Below are 21,719 nucleotides of genomic sequence, written 5' to 3' on the forward strand. Positions count from 1 at the left end.
GTGCGTTGACCCCGTTGAACTTTTGCTACTACAGTACAACGCCCTCTACAAAAAAATTCCCCTGTCATTTTGCACAGAATCATTATACATTAGCAGCATAATGTGAGCATAATGCGGCATAATATGATAACTTTTAGCATCAAAATAGCATAATTCTGCAATTTTTTCAACAATGCGAAAAGTTTTGTTTTTTCACGGCTGAGCGTAGCGAAAGAGTGCAAAAAACGTATTTTTCACTCACAAATATTTTCGTGCATTTGCTCTTGTTCTGCGCAACTCCGTTGAACCTGCCATCGTGGTCTTTGTTTTTCCTCGTGGTAGTTGAAGTTTTCAAGTGCTCCAGTTTTTAGTTTCCACTCGCAGCCACACAACACCACAACTCATCTTATTATTTTTTCAGAGTAGATCTACAGTGTAATAGTCCAGGAGAAAGAAACGACAGTGCCGTGCACCGTCTATAATGAATCGGTCCAGCCTACAAAAGGTCCACATCGCCTGGTTGGGCCTGCAAACTGATGTACCAGTAACCTGACGTTTTTTGGAGCTGCAGATCGATCTGCGAAAGGCGGAAACAGCTAAAACGAGCTGAGCGTAATCCGCCACGCACCAGCAAGTTTGGTACCAGGCGGAGCAGAGTCACCGTTGCGCGTTGACAGCTACACAAATCAGGGCGTTTCGGACGACCAGCAAAGATTGTGGAGGTAAAATTTAGTTGACAAAACAATTGGTCACTCAGTTCCGACATGTCGAGTCGACACCTACCTGTACCGCAACCATACTCTTCAAAGCTTCAGCGAGTCCTTGAGAGTTTTCCGTGGGCGCAGTGATGAGATCGAGAGTCTACGGAGTCGGTGATGAGCGCTGTCGATCACAACATCGTGTCCCAAATGGTGGCGAAGCTCCTGGCAGAGGTGACACCGCAGTCATACTGAAGTAGTTGTCTGATATCGTGGCGAAGGGCAGCAAGGTCGTAGCTGTCTGTTGACAACACCAACCGGAGTTCACTGGGACAGCCAGCCAGTTTTCGGACCGCACATGGACCGGAGAGAAAAGATAAGTATCAGTACTTGAGACGGTGGATGTTTTTTCGATAATTTAAGAAGTACATAATCATGTAGTTGACATGATCGAAAGGGGTGTACATGCCGTCGTATTCAAGGGAGCAAACAAACACCCAGCCCGTACCGCTCTAGGCCCTACACAGGGTGCATGATCAATGTCACGGGACCATCAGAATGTTATGGATGTGCAGAGCAATGTACATGACTGTATCGTGTTTGTAGAGGCAACCATGAACAACAAGAGTAGTTTGTCAGTCTGAGTACAAAAATCGGGCAACAATGGCATGGCAGTAAATGTTGTCCAAGTCAAACATCGTGCAAAATGCTAGTAGATTTCCGGCCAGGTGTAATCGGGGTGTAACAGATTTCGACGTCCGCAGCCATCGGACACACAAGGGGGGACAATTGGCCGGCAGGACGAGACATATGTTTGTTTGTTTTTTCACGGGTGGGGCCCACCAGACATGGTTCCGGAAGAAATTCACGCAAATGTTGACTGCTTGCTGACTTCAAACTTGTGTTCCCGAGGTGCCCATCCACCTCACTCACGTCAGATAGTAGTAGTATTATTCACACATTTCTACCGAATGAGTACGCGGCTAAGCAGTACAGGGAGCCAGCATATGTTCTCTCAGCATAAAAGCAAGCAAAGAATAAGGAGTACATGGGCAATGGAAACAGTTCCAAAGTATAGCCTGGGATTGTATGAGTGCAAACAAGTACGACAATAGTCATGGGCTATTGCAGCAAGCGACAACAACACAACAGATAATGGGACAGCAACCGCAGGGGGGCATGCGATGTTAACCAGGGGTGGGAAGAAATACTGTCCAGGTTTCCTTCATCCAGAGTGTAAGACTAGGTTCCCGAACACGCTCAATATCAGTGTACGTTCCAGACGGAGCGATAACTAAAGCGGCAGGTAGCGCGTAATCCTCACTCGGTCGCTGCAGTCTGCAATGTGCGAGGTGAGGTAACATGATGGCACACTGCACAACTCCACTGTTGTAACACCAAACCAATTCATAAAAGTTAAGCCACCACTTTGATTGTGTAAGGTGTGCGAGACACCCCAGTCAGCTGCCAGGCCAAGTCAACTGGTTAAAGCTTTACGTATCTTGATCTCGCTTGTGCATGCCGTCCTTATGTTTTCGGTGTTGAATCTTAATGAAGTATTTATATATGTTTTCCTCTTGCTGTCCTTTCAGTACCAAGCCAGTACCTAGGCCGTGGAACAGACACCGGATCACCCACGACTGGACATGATGCAAGCGATTGGGAACGGCCTTGTGTGGTGTATAAATGGGTAACCCGGCTTGCCATTATTTAGTGTGTATGTGAGTGATGACGGAGTGAGTAAGAAGCCCGATGGGCAGTGATGACACATGATTGCGTAGGGCTTGATGCCATACTCACGGAGAAGCCCAATGGGCAGTGAGGACACAAGATTGTGTATGGCTTGATGCCATAATGAGGGAGAAGCCCGATGGGCCGTGATGGCACATGAATGTGTATAGCTAGATGCCATGATGAGGGGGAGGGAGAAGCCCGATGGGCAGTGATGAGTATGGCTTGGTGCCATGATGAGGGAGAAGCCCGATGGGCAGTGATGACACATGGTTGTGTATGGCTTGATGCCATGATGAGGATGAAGCCCGATGGGCAGTGATGGCACATGGTTGTGTATGGCTTAATGCCATGATGAGGGAGAAGCCTGATGGGCAGTGATGACACATGGTTGTGTATGGCTTGATGCCATGATGAGGGAGAAGCCCGATGGGCAGTGATGGCACATGGTTGTGTATGGCTTGATGCCATGATGAGAGAGAAGCCCGATGGTCAGTGATGACACATGATGGTGTATGACTTGATGAACGATCATGTGGTTATGAATGATTACAGACATGTTGAAACCGAGAGAGAGAGAGTGAGAGTTACATAGAGGTATGAGGGTTTTTTATGTCTCGGTACCGGCTTTTCACCCCGTTTTTTGTCGGGGCACGCGGAGGAGCGTACGTGCACGGGCAGTACGTGTGTGTACAGTATGTGTGTGTGTACAGTACGAGTGGGTACAGTGAGTGTGTGTGTGTGTACAGTGAGTGTGCGTAAGGGTGCATGTGTGTGCAGGAAGTGTGTGAGGGGCGGACGTGTTCATTCGATACAGGATTCCTTCTCTTGCAGGAACTGAACGGACGTCCAGCCCAATCACGGAAGTACAGCACCTCACATTGAATTTACTGGCAGTACTACTCCATGATGTAGCACTCGCAACCTAGCAGGGGAACTTTCGGGCATTTCGCAGAGATATTGTCTGCTCGGAGTGCACTGCTGATCATGTTATCCTGGCTGATGTGTGCTCGCCCGGTTGCCACCGGACCCAACCAGTTACCTGGCCTACTAGTGAGCATCCCAGGGCAAGTCTGGCCGGGTCTCCATCATGTTCATAGTAACTATACACTTGGCCACAGATGGTGGTCACAGTGCCCAAGACTTTGGCACACTGGCGCCATGCGCCACACTGCTCGTTTTCCTTGTCCAAATCTATGTGTGCTGCTCTCCTATCGGCCTCACTATCCTTTACATCGTGAGTGTGATTGCTCTGGTAGACCACTACCCCATGTACTGAACAGTCGCTTTGTGAGTGAAAAGTTTTGTTTTTTCACGGCTGAGCGTAGCGAAAGAGTGCAAAAAACGTATTTTTCACTCACAAATATTTTCGTGCATTTGCTCTTGTTCTGCGCAACTCCGTTGAACCTGCCATCGTGGTCTTTGTTTTTCCTCGTGGTAGTTGAAGTTGCCCGCCCACCCACCCTGGTTTCATGGGAGTCGTCCGCTGTTCTTCTTGACAATCTATGCCTATGTGTGTGGCTTATGATTATGACATACACCGGTTATTACATACCATTTCTTGCTATCTCTATTCTTGGGTCTGACTGGCAGCGGGGCAGGAATTAATGAAATAGAAAGGTTTTTTGGCCGAAAGGCGTGTTTTTCCTCTAGCCCGGTTGAGCGGTCGCGGCTAGGAATGTTGGGAGTCATTGTTTTTCAGGCGCTCCCCTGCTGCCCAGTCACCCATGCTCACCACTGGCCATGCTGTTTCACTTGATTTCACGGCCTTTTCTCCCGCTTGCTGGCGGTTCTTTGATGGATTTAGATGTTTTTCGGCTATTTATCTATTATGTGGCTGCGAGTGTGGTTTTTTGCTTCTACTCATTTCTGGAAAACCACCACGGTGGTGAGTGTGATTGCTCTGGTAGACCACTACCCCATGTACTGAACAGTCGCTTTGTGAGTGAAAAGCATAATTTCACGAAAATATTAGCATAATCTGTCGAGGCCTAGATTGAACCACAACTCAAGCCATCGAAATCCCCCAGTTGCCCAGGTTTCCGAACCGATCAGTATTATTTCACCAGCTAATCCAAGAATAGCATTTTGTTCAGTTAGTTATCCCCCCAATATTCGTACTTCGAGAACCTTCTACAAGTATTACGGAACAATTGTGTTTGTTTTTCGATAGTTACAATTGTACATAATAGCACACAATTGATGGGAGTACAACATTGCTAGAAGACATAACGTCACTTCCCATCGTGAATTCCCCTTCTATGAGAGTGTACGCCTTTCTCCGTTCGACTCAGTACATATACTCACTTCACATACTTCTGCTGTATTTGAGTGGAATCCTCATTCCTTACAGCATTCTTACTTTCATGCAATTGTTTTCGGTATGTAAGTAGTGTTCCCATTCTCCAGGCCATCATGGCAAATTGTGTTTTGTTCGCCCGTAAAAGAGGCTTATGTCTTTGTTATGACACAAGTGGTAAGATAGGGCTGCCTACATGTACACTAAACAAATATTCGGAAAATGGCAAATTTCATGTCTGTTGAAAGGATGCCCGGAGCAAACTCCTACACTTGGAGCAGCCAGCTTCTTAACATAATAGGTCTGCCTTATATCACATGATCTATACTGTTCTGCTAGGGACGGCGCGGTAGGCTTGACAATGGTGGCAGATCAACTTCACCCGTTTCTATATCATAGGTATGGTGGTGTCTGCCCTGTATACGAATCACGCTGGGCCAAGAGCAGTATTCCTCTTTTTCTCATTTTGCTTTGTAATTAAATTTGTTTTTGCCTATGGAACTGTCAATAGCCTATTATGTCACGTATCTAGGTGACACGGCAATTATGTTACCTGCCCCTGTAACTACAAACAAGCCATGGCAATTAGTAGTAGTAGTAGTAGTAGTAGTAGTTATTTTTCTTGGGTATACCCAACAGGCCTATGGCCTTCTTACAGGGTGCCCAAGGAGAAATTGTGAGCAGCTAGCGCGAAAAGCAGGCAAAGTACGCTGGGATCGAATGATAGCGGTTAGTGCATTAAAGCGTACAGCACCAAAAAATGGGAGACTGTAGAGCCTGGACGGGACATGAATGGGGGGAGAAAGAGACTATTGGATGTTTGGCCTCTGGTTTGGGAGGTAGTGTGGGTAGCATCATTTCAGGTCGTAAAGATTTGGGAGATGAGGGGACTGCAGGGACCTGATGCACCGAAAAGTAAAAATGAAAAGCTAAAAGAGTGAGGCGTAGGCTGAGTGGGTGGAGTTTGCGACAACGCAAAATGGGCTCAATGCCAGCACGGGAAGGGTAGGCAAATACAATACGAACAGCTCGGCGGCTCAGTCCTAGAAGCTTATCGTATTCTGCACCGTGTAATGAATGAACATAATGATGTGCTTGCGTACTCTAATTTGCTCTGTATAACTCCGAGATAGAACGCTCAGCGGGCCTTACTGTCCAGGTTGTCTCTGCCTCGCCTAAAAGCACCTAGCTTCTTATTAATTTCATCACAGAGGTGGGAGACATGGGGTCGGAAGGGCAGGTGCTCATCGATGTGGAGCCCAAGATACTTACATGTAGGTGACGGGGTGATGACAGTCGTGTCGCACAGCACTGATGCAGTCACCGGAATTGAGATGAAAAGTATACGTCGAAGATAATGATAGGTATTTCTGATGGGTATAAATGCCCTGCTTATGCTGAACCTTCGAATAATAGTAGAGACCTTTTGCACTCCGAATTTTGGTGTAATTTTCAAAGACCGGGTCCGAGGACAGAAAATCCATCCGATGATTCGACCAGAACTTCCCCAAACAGGCAGTGTTGCCGAAAGTTGTTTTTGGTTTGCCCCAACGATCAAGTGCAAGCTGGGAGTCAGTATTTGACGACTTCCGAGTGAAGAGTGAAACGTGTACATTTGTGTACAGTTATGGCAGATATTTCTTGCTGTTTGTTAGTGTCAGCAATGGCAAACAGTGTAGCTTCATGATCACGTTTTTCTGGTTCGTCTAACTCTATTGTGTAGGGCTCGACATACTCGAGCACTACGACGCCCGCTGCAACTTTAAGTTTCACCCATTTCAGCGATCATCCCACAGCAGCATTTACGATGACACATGTCAAAAAACAATGGATCTTTCGTAGTGTTTTGCTATTCTGAGTTTCATGCACTGTGTCCAAAAATACTAAGTACAAAAAGTATTGAATATTGTTTGCCTGATGATGATTTCAAATAGTGCATGAAACTAAAGTAGCAAAACCCTACGAGTGATCCATTGTTTGTTGACATGCGTACAAAGGTCATGTGCATGTACATGACAGCATGTTAGAAAGCGGAGCGCCACTGTGTTCGGAAACAGTGACCTTACTACAACCATCCACGGTTGGCAGAGCCCCGGTCTTGCGACCATTTGAACTGGTTCAGCCAACCGTGGATGGTTGTAGTAAGGTCACAGTTTCCACACACAGTGGTCCTCCACCTTGCAGCTTGTAACATGCTGTCAACAAAACAAGGTTTATCTAATATCATGTGCAATGATCACACAGCAATGAAATTGTCACATGGAAATTGTGGGCACAAGTTATGCGATCGAGTCCACCGACTAAACCAGATTTTGAACAGCCAGACGTGCACAATCTAGCACAAAACTTGTGCCCACTATTTCCATGTTACAATTGTTTTTGTCCTTGGCTCACCATCTCAGTTCTTAACACAGCCATGAAGCAAACAAATCTTTTTCCGCCGCTACTCGGAGTTTCATGTGAAACACTCAGCAGACAGCACCTGACCAAGACTAGCATTCACTAGAATATATCCGAGTATCGGAGTCGGAAAGGAGATTTGTTTGCTTCATTGCCTTGTGATCAATGTATTACTGGCTCTGTCCACTGGACACAGAGTACATGCACATACATAATACATACATACATGTATACTCAATCTGCGGAACGAACTGTTTCGCCCTTTGTGGACTCATCAGCCAAGCACAGAAGAAATGAGGCCAACCATACATATATAATGTGGCAGCACTGGCAATGCTGTCATGATAATATGCACAAGAACTCGCTCATTTAGAGTTGCAATATCAGCAATGTTTGAGCTTTTTCTGAAAATATTGATGCGATTTCAGCAGCTTTCACTTGTTTTGGCATGGTTGCGAAAAGCAAGATGCGAAAGATTTTGGCATCTTTGGGAAAGGGCTGCCATCGTTGATGATTCTGATAATATTTCATTCCAAAAAGTGAACTCCCAGATCTCCAGCATCCCATGAAATGAAATGCTTATCATCACAAGGAAGATGGGCAAGTACTGCTTCTTACAACTGAGGAGAACAAAGTGTGGATTATGTGTAGGTGGTTGTGTTAAATACCACCTAGAAATGAACGTCCTTGCTCTTCAACGCCAACGTACATATACGTCATTAACTGCAGGAAATCAACTTCGTCCTCTTCGTCCATGCCGTCGAACCAGGACTATGAACAAATGTAACACGCTTCAGCTTACTTGCCGAAGCATTATGCCATGCACGAGCCACGAATACAGGATCCATGCTTAAACCACCTTGCAACTGAAATGTTTGGCCACTGGCCGCCAGACGTTTAACGAGATGAAAAGAAGATCTACAGCAGATCATCAGTAGGGTATTGAGCAAGCCCCAGCTAGTCTGGCAAGTCTAAATATGCTATCGCTTCAGACAACAATGCTTTATCATCCCCGAGAATGATCAGGTCGCACATACAATGTCTAGCGCTTAGGGTTGACACCTGCCCGCATCTATTACTATGAACTTTCGCCTTTATATCATTGGGCCTAGTTCCCGTTTATTGTGCGAATTAAAATAAACCAACCAACTTCCGGTCACACGGCCAGTTCACACTGGCCATTCGCAGGCTTCCTGAAAATCAGCACGTATCGTAACATCTTCGCTGCAAAGCTTGTACTAAGAGAGGTTAATTCACTAATACTCTAATAGGCAACCTGGACCTTTCCTCGGACAGATGAAGTCACGGAGGTAGCTGTTATTGAACGTTTCCAGTCAGGACCCGTTCAATACAACCTGCCTAGCAATCGTCTAGGTTTTCGCCTGATGATAGCGCGAGCGTGATACTCGAAGCTGCAATAACAAACTGTTCCACCTTCCTTTGTAGTCTTGAACTATAGATACATACACAAGAGTACTGCCACCAGCAAGTGGAGAAAATGAAGTATATTCACAGGGTACTGGTCGTGGTGTTGGCTATGGGAATGTTCGGAGTGATGCTACCGCAAACTGGAGCAGCAGGTGAGGTTATCCTTAAGCAGGTCACGAATGTCCTAGCGTGCGAACACATACATTACCTTACCTATTGGGTGAAGTTGTTGTTGTTGTTGAATTTTATTTAAAGTCGCAACACAAACAGGCGATGGCGCCTCCATTTTTACATGTGAGCGACATGGCGCATTTGAGCTACGTGAAAAAGAACCCTGTTGAAAAACGGAAACCACGGAGTGTAACTGACCGATTTGATGTCGAGAAGTTCATTTCCTAACATCCTTGCAGAACATTAGGTACCAATAGGATGGGATTTGGTCAGATAAAATCTTACACAAAATTAAAAAAGGATTGACCATTGGTGAACAGATAAAAAAAGTGACCTACTTTGAATACTTGGACGCTTTCGAGAGAGCACAGAAATGGACGTGACAAGGTTCACAGCGCCTGGAGACCGTAGTTATGGTATGGTGGTTGATGAAAAATCGGTACAGTGCCGAATGCCGCTGGTTACCCCTTAATCCATCCAAATAAGTTTCGTATCCGAATAGCAGCATCACTACATAACGATTGCATTCACTAGACGACTTTGACCATGTGCGCTACCCAGTGTATTTACTGTACATCCAACAACCGGGAAACGACGTATGTAAGTATATGTTTTACTTATTTGAATTCGCAAGTGCACGCGGGCTACAACGAAACAGGTGAAGGGCTGACCTTGTAGGAGCTTCAAGTCTATAATTTGGAGGGTATTGGTTGCTTCTCGCAGGATTTCTCGCTGCGGACATGCTTCAAGACTTCGTTTGCTTAGAGTACGACTTGGCCCGAATAATCCCTTTCTTGACGCCATCTGCAGCTGTATCGCACAAACACAACCGATCACTTTTCTGACACGGAGGAAGTACGGGTGCATATCTACAGTTGCGCGAGTGCGTTACCTTGTGTGTGTGTGTGTTTTCGCGTGTGTGTGTTCGTGCGTGTGTGTGTGTAGGTATGCGTGGTTGCGAGAGAGAGAGAGAGAAAGGGAATGTGTGTGTGTGCGTGTGCGTGTAGGCGTGTGTGTGTGTGCAATGGGGGGGGGGAGGGTGCATGTGCAAATAACGTTATGAACGTGAAAAGTTTTAAATTTGACTGTAGTGGTATATCCCTGGACATTTAAATTAATTGTTTTATTTTTAACAACCCAGTCCTGTGTTTATTGCTAATTTATGTAGCATATACTGTAACACGTGTAGTCTTCCTCACTGTTTATTTCTATTGCATGATTTGCATCAGGAGATCCCCTCGACAGGCCATCGCCTCTGGGAGATCCTTTAATAAAGATTATTATTATATTATTGAACGAGTACATGGGCATGTGTATCTGTGGATGGGTGTGTACATCATAACCGGGTATGTAATGTTGTTACATGTCTCTCTCCCACCTCCAGTATCACTAACATGCACACGGTCACAAACTCCACGAAATCTGACCATTGACAATCATATAAAGCTGACAAGTGCAACTGGTGTTGGAGCAATTCCTCAACCGCGGACAATTGTTCCTTTCCCAAACATATCGTTCTACAGCAGTTGTCCATTTGTCCATGTAGATATTAGTGCCGATGTGTCTCAACATTTGTGCAACCCCAAGTTGGTGCTATTGAAGGAATTCCCTGGGGGAAAGTATCAGATTGCCTCTAAAATGATTTCACCGAGTGAACATATAGGGAATTTTGCAACATGGACTGGGGTGTGCCTTGATGACTACATGATATCTGGTAATATCGGCGTTACTGAAGAATATATCCTCGGGATCACCATGCAAGCTGGCTGCCAATTGGACTATAAAGCTGTCTGGCCAGAATTCTCTTGGGCCTTGACGTCAGGCAGCTCACCACGTGTCTTAACGACGTTTGCCTTTGGTGCTGCTCTGGAGCCTCGTATCACGATAACCATCCGTGGTAAGCATGAGTTATTTGGTGCGCACTAATAATTTCCATCATTGATAACCGATACCATGACTTTGATATTTTAGTAATGTGTTTGGAGCATCATAATAATTATATTGTGTTTCTGTGAAGCATTGTCAACTTCTTTCTCCGATACGCAGAATAGACTCTTTGACTCGAAAGATTCGAATATACCTCGGAGTAAAAGTGAATCTCTTTGAAGATAGTAGCCAAAATAATGGTGGCCGCAGGGTCTATCCTCAGGATTGCAACGTGGATGTTGTGTTCTTTGACAAAATGAAGTGCGTACTCTGTTCCATTACGGATTTCCTATGACAATCTGCTACTGAAGTGGTCTGCTCCAAACGTCGGAGCTCGCGCTTCTTGCCGACTGACTTGACAATTGACTGACTCACGACTGCGACTGGAGCACACGCGAAGCATGCCGAACCTTCCACTCCGCAAACCTGAAAGAGAGCACCACTCACTTCTCAATACACAGTTTTTCGGTAAATTCCCCTCATCAATTCAGCTTGAGCATTCGAACGAAATTTCGGCTGTGCTGAGAGCACTGCATTAAGTAGTGCTCTTCGTCGTGAGTCATGAGTCAGTCAGGTGTGAAATCAGACTGCAGGGAGCGCGAGCTCCGAGGTTCGGAGAAGACACTTTCTTTACAAATCACCGCCCTTGTTGCAACAACTTTCGTAATATGTTACTTTCTGACCTTATTACTGTGGCGTCTAATGCGTGTGACCATGGTGCATGTAGGGACTGCCAAACGCTCTACCAAAGCTGTCCTGGGCTGGAAGTAACTGGTAAAACTCCCGTCCAATGCTATTGTAGTACTGCATCTACTACTACACGTATTCAACCACTACTCCAGTGCACCTCACTACACGAAGTACACTCTCTCCTCTAGCTAACACCTCTATAGTACCTACCTCAAGCAACAAGTGGCGCTACTCGAACACCTCCACAAGAGCTATATTGTCTGCTGTTACTACTCTACGGACTAAGGACAACACAGTTGCTGCAGCTAAACCCTCTCCATCAACAGCCGTGGACAGGATCATTCTTCTGCCTGCAACAGCGCAAGCAAAGGGTCTTACTCCGCGCTTACGTATTCCCTTGCTTCTCCTCACTCTCCCTATTTTACTCGTGCTTCTGCATCGAATTAAGCGCAACTATGTTGAAGCCATAGACTCTACTAACGCAGACGTCACCGCGAGTACGTCTAAATCTTGCTACACGACTGACGGCAAGAAGCAGGATTGAGTTCATGCACAGGTGTCCTAGGCACCGTCTAATGGTGTACACACCCAAGATTAGCTGTATGCTGATCTGGAGATAACTGAAGATGCCAGTGCTGAAGCGCAGGAACGTCACTACACGCTACTGTCTATGCGTACACAAGCACATCCCAACAATAACGAAGGCCTTTGTCCCAAGGGTAATTATCTCCAAAGAGGGGATATCCCTGTTGACACCACGCCTGATGGTGATTTGTATTTTTGTATTGTATTTTATTATTTAACTTGGGTATTCCCAACAGACCCTGAGGTCTTCGTACAGGGTGCCCAAGATTAATGAAATTGTTAAGCTCCTGCCGAAATGAATTTGGGATATGATTTTTGCGAAGGGATTCGGGAAGCGCATTAAAGCGGTCAGCACCAAGGAATGAAATAGATCAATACCCGGCTTGAGCTTGCACAATGGGTAAGGAAAGGAAATAATTGACTTGTTACGTTCCTTAGTAACGCGTGGGTTGTTTGGAGAAAGTAATAATTATGTTTTGCCTTATGCTTTGCTCCTGCCCGATGCAATCAACTTCTTTCCCCGAGACACCTAGGAAACCTTTGGCCCTCCTTTTTGTCGAAAATTGGTGGGTATGGAAGCCGAGGCCATCCGGTTCTTTGGCACTGCGCAGGAGATAGCTACTCGGCCAAAGGTTCACGTATTCATTCTCAAGTGGCACATTCTATTCATACATGTAGGTATGGGTAAAAACACTTTTGACGTCCGAAACACTCGGGTATAATATATTCTCACGATGGCCTGTGGCCAATAAGAGAAGTTGATTTGCTGTTGCTGCTGTTGTTGTTGTTGTTGTTGTTGTTGTTGTTGTTGTTGTTGTTGTTGTTGTTGTTGTTGTTGTTGTTGTTGTTGTTGTTGTTGTTGTTGTTGTTGTTGTTGTTGTTGTTGTTGTTGTTGTTGTTGTTGTTGTTGTTGTTGTTGTTGTTGTTGTTGTTGTTGTTGTTGTTGTTGTTGTTGTTGTTGTTGTTGTTGTTGTTGTTGTTGTTGTTGTTGTTGTTGTTGTTGTTGTTGTTGTTGTTGTTGTTGTTTTTGTTGTTGTTGTTGTTGTTGTGGTTGTTGTTGTTGTTGTTGTTGTTGTTGTTGTTGTTGTTGTTGTTGTTGTTGTTGTTGTTGTTGTTGTTGTTGTTGTTGTTGTTGTTGTTGTTGTTGTTGTTGTTGTTGTTGTTGTTTTGGTTGTTGTTGTTGTTGTTGTTGTTGTTGTTGTTGTTGTTGTTGTTGTTGTTGTTGTGGTTGTTGTTGTTATTCTCTTCTATTCTACGTTAGGCATGTGCACATTCCTAAAATATAAATAATAAACGTGCTCCATGTCTTTGGACAATCTTCCGGCTCCAGAACTTTCCAGATCCTCTTTGACGGAAGATCAACGTGTTCGGTTACCATTCCTAATCACTACACCATGTGAAGAACTGAACCAAAATGTTGAAAAACGAATCATTCGAGGGAAATTACGTCCGAAACCGTTCTTTTGTTACATTTTTCACGGTCATCAGTCGATTTACGGGCTACATACAGGAAGATGGATGATAACCTCACAGGTTGCCTGCGAAGTTTCAAATTCGAAATTGTGGTTTACAGAATAATTTCGCTTTTGCAGAACTCCTTCGAAATGTACTTCTGGTAAAAAAGGAGAAGGACCAAATGTTGCAAGTTATGACTAACTGTCCACCAACGTAACCAGATCATATACAGTCAGCGAATGCGACAAAAATGGTACAAAATTGAAAAGGAGTACTGAGACATTCGTGGACCTGAGAGAGGCATACCTCGTAACATTTTGGTCCTTCTATTTTTCTTTTTTTTACCATAATCACATTGGCTCACCATCAGCGTTCAAGGATACTTCTACCTGGTATTTATTCATTTCCTTCTGCAGCATCAGATGCGTGCGAACAAGCTGCATGTGGCAGCTGCCAGACAATCTACCAAAGCTGCCCTGCTTTAGGAGCAACGGGTAAATTTCACCATCAATACTATTGTAGTGCTGCATCTAACTACACGTGTCCAACCACAATTCCCAGTCCACCAACCGTTTCTGACAGCAGTAAGGGGATATCGTCCTCTGCTGTACAGACTGCTACCGGCTTTGTTCGAATACCCACGACCATGAGTACAATGGTTTCTACATCGTCTCTCGAAATGAAAAGTTCAGCACTTCCCAGCAGTTCAACCAAACACACAGCCGCTAAAGGAGACTTCGCTGAACCATCTTCCCCATCCACATCAAGGCCTAGCAGTACAGAAACTTTGGACTGCCGTATCATTGTGAAAACAGGGCCATCAACTGGTATTATCCTGGGCATCGTTGTGCCTTTGCTCCTCCTGACGCTGTCTGTATTCGTGATACTTCTACATCGAATCAAGCACCGTGATTCCCTGTCCGCAGCTGGCCAATCAGGGTTGCAGAATGAGCAACTGGGCAACTCTTGTATCCCACCGACACACCCAACTAGGCCTGAAGCATCCAATAGAGCGTTTATAAATTCGTCTGAGAGTCCTTACTATATCGATATTGAAGCTCCGAATGAAGAAAACAATTCCGCCAGCACGACTTGGTCGCCTGCCATCACTGACGCTGCAAACCAGGACCATGGGGATGAGTATGTGCACATGGATTCATTGAATACCGTACACAATCACGTTTCCCTGTCGGCTGGTCGGGAGACACATGCAGACGTTAGTGATGAAGAACAACTGCCGCAATACACATCACTGTCAACAAGTATGCAAACACAACCTCACCCGTACCAAAGTATTGATCTCCAAAGCAACGACACTCACGGCGGTAAATCTTCTACTGACAAGGGAGCAGCCAATACTGTGAGGACACCGACGTCTTTTTCTCGTTCCGACGGCAAAATACAAACCCATATCGATGAGTACGTGCCCATGGCATCTTCAATTGGCTTACAGAACGACGATTCTACCTATTCTAGTGTGAACACATCTGATGTCACCAGCACCCATGCACAAGGATCTCACTACATGCAGCTGTCTACAAGCGCACAACTGCAACCCAGCACTTACGAAAGCCTTGGTCCCCATAGCAACACTGCCGGCGGAGTTGAAACTCCTGCTGACAGCAGCCCCCATCGTCATGGCTTGGTTATCTGTAATACTACACACTCGGAGGAATACAACACGGTGTTGATGCCCGTCGCACATGCTGTGTACACATCTCTAACTAAAGATGACTGCCCGAAAGTTGCTGCGGATGATTGAACTACAACTCAAGCCATCAAAATCCCCCAGTTGCCCAGATGTCCGAACCGATCAGTATTATTTTACGAGTTAGTCTAAGAAAAACGTTTTGTTCCTCCCTTCATGAATCGCATTTCGAGAACCCTCAATTACAGTATGATTAATTTTTGTTTTTCAATAATTTTTCAATGATAGAATGTTGAAATTTCCTTTGCTCGTCCTGCTAATGTGCCATGCAAGTAATATCTTTTTCCTGAACGTTCGAACCCTTTTTTTCAAGTTGTCTGGGCATGTGCAAATGGTTACCCATGTTGTTTAGTTTTCGACTACGTGGTTCTCGCCTGTAGTTTATAAGTAGAATTGTGCTATCGTGTACAGTATACTCGTGTTATGTCGCTTTGCTACTATGTACCGTCAGCTGTCATAATTCTTGTATTCATCCGTTTCCAGTTTTATTTGTTGTTTATTTCTTATTACATATATATATATATTCCTTTGGCCTATTCTGCAGTTGCACGCTTGTGTGTTCACTGGCCTCGCTCGTTCCTCATTTCTTTTGTTCATTTGGCTTATGCGAAGACTAGCCAAGCTTGCTTGGTGATGTCAACGCGGACAAGCGCATAAAAAGAATAATTTCAATGCTAGTACACAAGTGATAGGTGTACGACAACGTTGACATAATTATGTCACTTCTCATAGTGCATTTCCTTTCTATTAGAGTATGCCTTTCTCCTTTCATCTCAGTACTGACTTCACATAATTCTGCTGTATTTGAGTGGGGTCCTCATTCCTTACAGCATTCTACCTTTCATGCAATTGTTTTCAGTCTGTGAGTTGTGTTCCCATTCTCCAGACCATGATGGCAAATTGTGTTTTGTTCGCCGGTAAAAGAGGTTTATGTCTAGATTACGACACAAGTGGTAAGGTAGGGCTAGCTACAATTTTCTGAATATTTTTAGTGTACATGTCATATACTTGAAAATACCGCCATTCCGGTAACAGGCTCTCAGCTGCACCAAATATATTATAATACCGGTAAATAACTTTGGCTGTCAGCAGATTGAGTATTTCGCTCCTGCTCTTGTAGCAGTTGAGCACTCTTGCGTGGGGTAGCGCCTTTGCTGTTTGCATTATGCAGAGCTCACTGACTTGTCAGTTTGAGAACTCTGGCAAGGTACGTTCGGGCCTGATTGGAAATTTTTATTTCCATTGCTATCAGGTTCGGCCTCATTTCCTCTGTGCTGCGCTGGTGAGTTCAAAAAGAACGAAACAGCATGCTGTCCGCAGATTGAGTATTTCGCTCCTGCTCTTGTAGCAGTTGAGCACTCTTGCGTGGGGTAGTGCCTTTGCTGTTTGCGTTATGCAGAGCTCACTGACTTGTCAGTTTGAGCACTCTGGCAAGGTACGTTCGGGCCTGATTGGAAATTTTTATTTCCATTGCTATCAGGTTCGGCCTCATTTCCTCCGTGCTGCGCTGATGAGTTCAAAAAGAACGAAACAGCATGCTGTCCGCAGATTGAGTATTTCGCTCCTGCTCTTGTAGCAGTTGAGCACACTTGCGTGGGGCAGTGCCTTTGCTGTTTGCGTTATGCAGAGCTCACTGACTTGTCAGTTTGAGCACTCTGGCAAAGTACGTTCGGGCCTGATTGGAAATTTTTATTTCCATTGCTATCAGGTTCGGCCTCATTTCCTCTGTGCTGCGCTGATGAGTTCAAAAAGAACGAAACAGCATGCTGTCCGCAGATTGAGTATTTCGCTGCTCTTGTAGCAGTTGAGCACTCTTGCGTGGGGTAGTGCCTTTGCTGTTTGCGTTATGCAGAGCTCACTGACTTGTCAGTTTGAGCACTCTTGCAAGGTACGTTCGGGCCTGATTGGAAATTTTTATTTCCATTGCTATCAGGTTCGGCCTCATTTCCTCTGTGCTGCGCTGATGAGTTCAAAAAGAACGAAACAGCATGCTGTCCGCAGATTGAGTATTTCGCTCCTGCTCTTGTAGCAGTTGAGCACTCTTGCGTGTTGTAGTGCCTTTGCTGTTTGCGTTATGCAGAGCTCACTGACTTGTCAGTTTGAGCACTCTGGCAAGGTACGTTCGGGCCTGATTGGAAATTTTTATTTCCATTGCTATCAGGTTCGGCCTCATTTCCTCTGTGCTGCGCTGATGAGTTCAAAAAGAACGAAACAGCATGCTGTCCGCAGATTGAGTATTTCGCTCCTGCTCTTGTAGCAGTTGAGCACTCTTGCGTGGGGTAGTGCCTTTGCTGTTTGCGTTATGCAGAGCTCACTGACTTGTCAGTTTGAGCACTCTGGCAAGGTACGTTCGGGCCTGATTGGAAATTTTTATTTCCATTGCTATCAGGTTCGGCCTCATTTCCTCTGTGCTGCGCTGATGAGTTCAAAAAGAACGAAACAGCATGCTATCCGCAGATTGAGTAATAAATAACTTTGCAAAGTTATTTATTTATCTCTTTGGTGCAGCTGAGAGCCTGTTGCCGGAATGGCGGTATTTTCAAGTGCAAGAAATACGCTGCAATGCAGTTTGGGAATTCTGAAGAAACATGTCATACACACTGAGAAATGTTCGGTAAAAGGTCAAGATCTGGTTTGATTGGTGGACTCGATCGCATAACTTGTGCCCACAATTTCCATGTTACAAATTTTTCCTTGGCGCACCATCTGAGTTGGTAGAAAGGTCAAACTTCAAGTTTGTTGACAGGACGCGTGAGCTCCTGCATTTGGAGCAGGAAGCTCCTTCACATAATTTATATTAATTATGGCAATAAGAAGGACGAGCTGAAGTGACATTTGGATTACTTTTAAACAATGTATTTAAGCGATGGAGACGATGCAAAAACAATCTAAAGGTTAAGGAAAAAACATGTAAGAAGAAAAAAACGATGAAAAAAAAGATGATTTGAACAAGTTTTCGTCCAACAGTCTTCAGGAAACACCGTTGTACTAAAGAACAAAATGAGAACAAAGGAAATAACGTTAGTATAGCAAATCAAGGTAGGATAGCAAGACACAACGACAGCACTAAAATATCAAGGTGCGATTTCTCACAAAAGTGTGCAGAAAACAAGGGTATACAAGTAAGAACTAAGCATGTTAAGTATTTCCTTTGTTCTCATTTTGTTCTTTAGTACAACGGTGATTCCTGAAGAGTGTTGTACGAAAACTTGTTCGAATCATCTTTTTTTTCATCGCTTTTTTCTTCGTACGTGTATTTTCCCTTACCCTTTAGATTGTTTTTGCATCGTCTCCATCGCTTACATTGTTTACTAAAGTAATCCAAATGTCACTTCAGCTCTTCCTACTTATTGCCATTATTAAAATTGTTGTCTCCTCGTCGCATATTTACATAATTATTAGTCTCCCTTATTTCCCGTGATCTATGCTGGTCTGCTACGGATGGCGTCGTGGACTTGACATTGGTGGCAAATCCACTTCGCCCGTTTCGGTACAGTTAGAGAGTATACCTGTACACCAACCACCCTGAGTCAAGAGCTTCATCAATTCTTTTCATTTTCCTTTATATTCTTCAAGAAACTAACTCTCCTCCTCCTTTATATTCTGGGTTAGAGTACTAGTACATAGGAAACTGTCAATGACCTAATACAGGCAGTTCAAGTATTTCGTAAACACTGTACAAGTAATAATATTATTATGTTCTCCGCCAAGGGCAAAGACGCCATGGCAATTGATGAAAAGTATATACGTCGAGGCTCCCGATAGGTATTTATGATGGCTATGAATACCCTATGTTGTGAAACGACAAGTTCTCGAGAGTGAAAGGCCTTCTCGCTTGTGACATTGTGTTCGTTTCAATGCAGCTGTATCCCGACTCCGCCGTACCGCTGATGTTTACGACGTGGCATACGCTACAGGCGCTATGTGCGGTTTGCTGTGCGCGCTGTAGTTGTATGTTGTATGTGTATGCTTTTCTCATACGCTGTCATTTTCACGCTATAACTACCTGGTGGTTTTAGTGTTAGTTGTTCAGTTGTACATTCAGTTGTTCATTCATGCATTCATTGTTCATTGTTGTTAGTCGATGGAAGTGAAATATACTGTTGAGAATAAATAAATAGTTGTCCTCGTGCCGTGTGGGGTCGTTCGTTCCTGATACTTAAGAGAACCAGAGGGTTCACAACATTTGGCGACCACGCCAGGATACGAAGCGAGCATGGCACAGGAACTATGGATCATCGAAGCCAGCTTTATCGCCAACGGAATTCGGCATGGATTTGAAGGCGATAGGTTGAGAGAATACGTGGAGAAAAGGCTCCGACAGAGCGAGGAGTTTGAAAAGCGCAGTGCTAGACGGCAAGAGGGTGCGCTCCGCACAGAGTTTAACGAAAAGCTCAAGAAGATGAACGAGCGCATCGCCGTCAGTACATATTATGAGGAAGCAAAGCGAGATTTGCTTGCCTCGCCCGGAAGGACGCCGGACAAGGCGTGTCAGACTTTGCTTACAGACAAGCAGTGGTCAGAAGAGTATTTGAAGCCAGTGGGAGGATCGGATCCAAGGCCCGCTGCGTCGGTACAGAGCATGGCGACATCGGTCGGAGACGCTCAGAAGCAGCTGGAGTCTCGGCCGAACGATGTAGAAGCGCAAGACGTAGAAGCGCAAGACGTAGAAGCGCAAGACGTAGAGGCGCAATACGTAGAGGCGCAAGAGTTAGAGGCGGAAGAATTAGAGGCGGAAGAGTTAGAGGCGCAAGAGTTGGAGGCGAAAGAGTTGGAGGCGGAAGAGTTAGAGGCGCAAGAGTTGGAGGCGCAAGAGTTGGAGGCGCAAGAGTTGGAGGCGCAAGAGCTGGAGGCGCAAGAGTTGGAGGCGCAAGAGTTGGAGGCGCAATAGTTAGAAGCGCAAGGCGTAGAAGCCGAGAAAATGAGAAGGGCGATACCACTGGTTAGCACGGAAGAAGTAAGCGGCGAGACTGTGTGGAACACAGAGATCCGATGTGTGTCCTCGGATTCCGCGCCCGCCCCGGGTCGAAGCAGTGTACCTCGAAGCAGCCTCAAGTACTTTCAACTGACTAGCATACCGTGCACGACAAAGAACAGAAAAACTAAAATCATCATACACCTGCAGACACTTAGGGTGAGACAACAAGTGAAGAAAAACGGCAGACTTCTTACGATCACAATCACCATCTGATTCCTCGTCTCCAACAACCGCAACCTCATCCTCCGTCTGATCTCCCAACTCATCGTCAGTGTCATCCTCCGTGTCATTCTCCTCATCAACACCGATCGGTCCCAGGCTCGCTTCATGTTGTTTAACCTCTGTTCGTTGACTCCTCCTTTGATCTTGATGGTAAATTGTTACCATTGTTGTTGTTGTTGTTGAATCTTGTGTTCCCAGTGTCCTCGCCGGTGCTTGATCTCCAATATTGTAATAATTCATTGAATAATTAGCCGTTGATCGTCTAGGTCTTTGAATGTTGATTGTGTTACTTTCTTTGTTGCATTCCGTTCCCTTCAGCCTTCTTTCTCGTTGTTCACGTTCGGTGCTTGCCTCATCCATATATGCACGTGCCACCGACACCACAGACTCAGCCCCAGCACCGCCGGAGGATGACACTGACGATGAGTTGGGAGATGAGACGGAGGATGAGGTTGCGGTTGTTGGAGACGAGGAATCAGATGGTGATTGTGATCGTAAGAAGTCTGCCGTTTTTCTTCACTTGTTGTCTCACCCTAAGTGTCTGCAGGTGTATGATGATTTTAGTTTTTCTGTTCTTTGTCGTACACGGTATGCTAGTCGGTTGAAAGTACTTGAGGCTGTTTGTATTCGTTTGCATAAGCCTGATCTTTGTAAGCAAAAGAAACATGTAGATGCGTTAAAATTGTTTTCGTAGGTGCACAGCATGATTGTTTGTCTCACTACACAGTTTTAGCGTTATAATTATTAGTTTCTCACCCGCCGTTGCACTTAGCTCTCACTTCACTTCTATTGTCTCACCTTCCCTCATTCTACTTTGGCACTGTATTTTGTTCTCGTAACACATCATTGAATGTATATTTAATCATTGTTCAGCATGGTTACTCTTTAGTCACGACTTTCCACTGATGAATGTGACAAGAAAATTAATTCTGGTAAACTTTCATGACTTCGTTGTAGTGTGGCGATGACTGCAGAATTTGTTCTCTTTATTGCTATTATAAAATTGTTGTCTCCACGTCGATTATTTGAATATTATGTTTCGAAGTGTGGAATAGATAGCATCTCGACATTGAGTTGTGGCGGTTTCCATTGAACACCCTAAGTTCTGATATGTACAACCTCTAGCATAATGCTAAGCCTCCCTGCAAAAAAACGGATTTTGGAATGAACAATCCACGCTGCCAAGCATACCGACAAGTCCTGTGCTCTGCAACCCTTCCGATACTGATGTTGACAGTTTTATGCGCCCTGATTCTCAGAAGAAGGGTTTGGCAGCTGGACGCAAGAAGTGCAAACCCAGGAAAAACTGGAGTAACTGCTACTGTTCTCAAAGAGAGAAAAGGCTATGCTTCAAACCTCGGATCTTTTGCTTTCTGCCGACTGACTTGACATTTGACTGACTCGCGACTGCGTCTGGAAACCACGAGAAGCCCGTTGTTTCTTCCACTC

Source organism: Sycon ciliatum, chromosome 3, assembly GCF_964019385.1.
Source record: "Sycon ciliatum chromosome 3, ocSycCili1.1, whole genome shotgun sequence".
NCBI classification, from domain to species: Eukaryota; Metazoa; Porifera; class Calcarea; order Leucosolenida; family Sycettidae; genus Sycon; species Sycon ciliatum.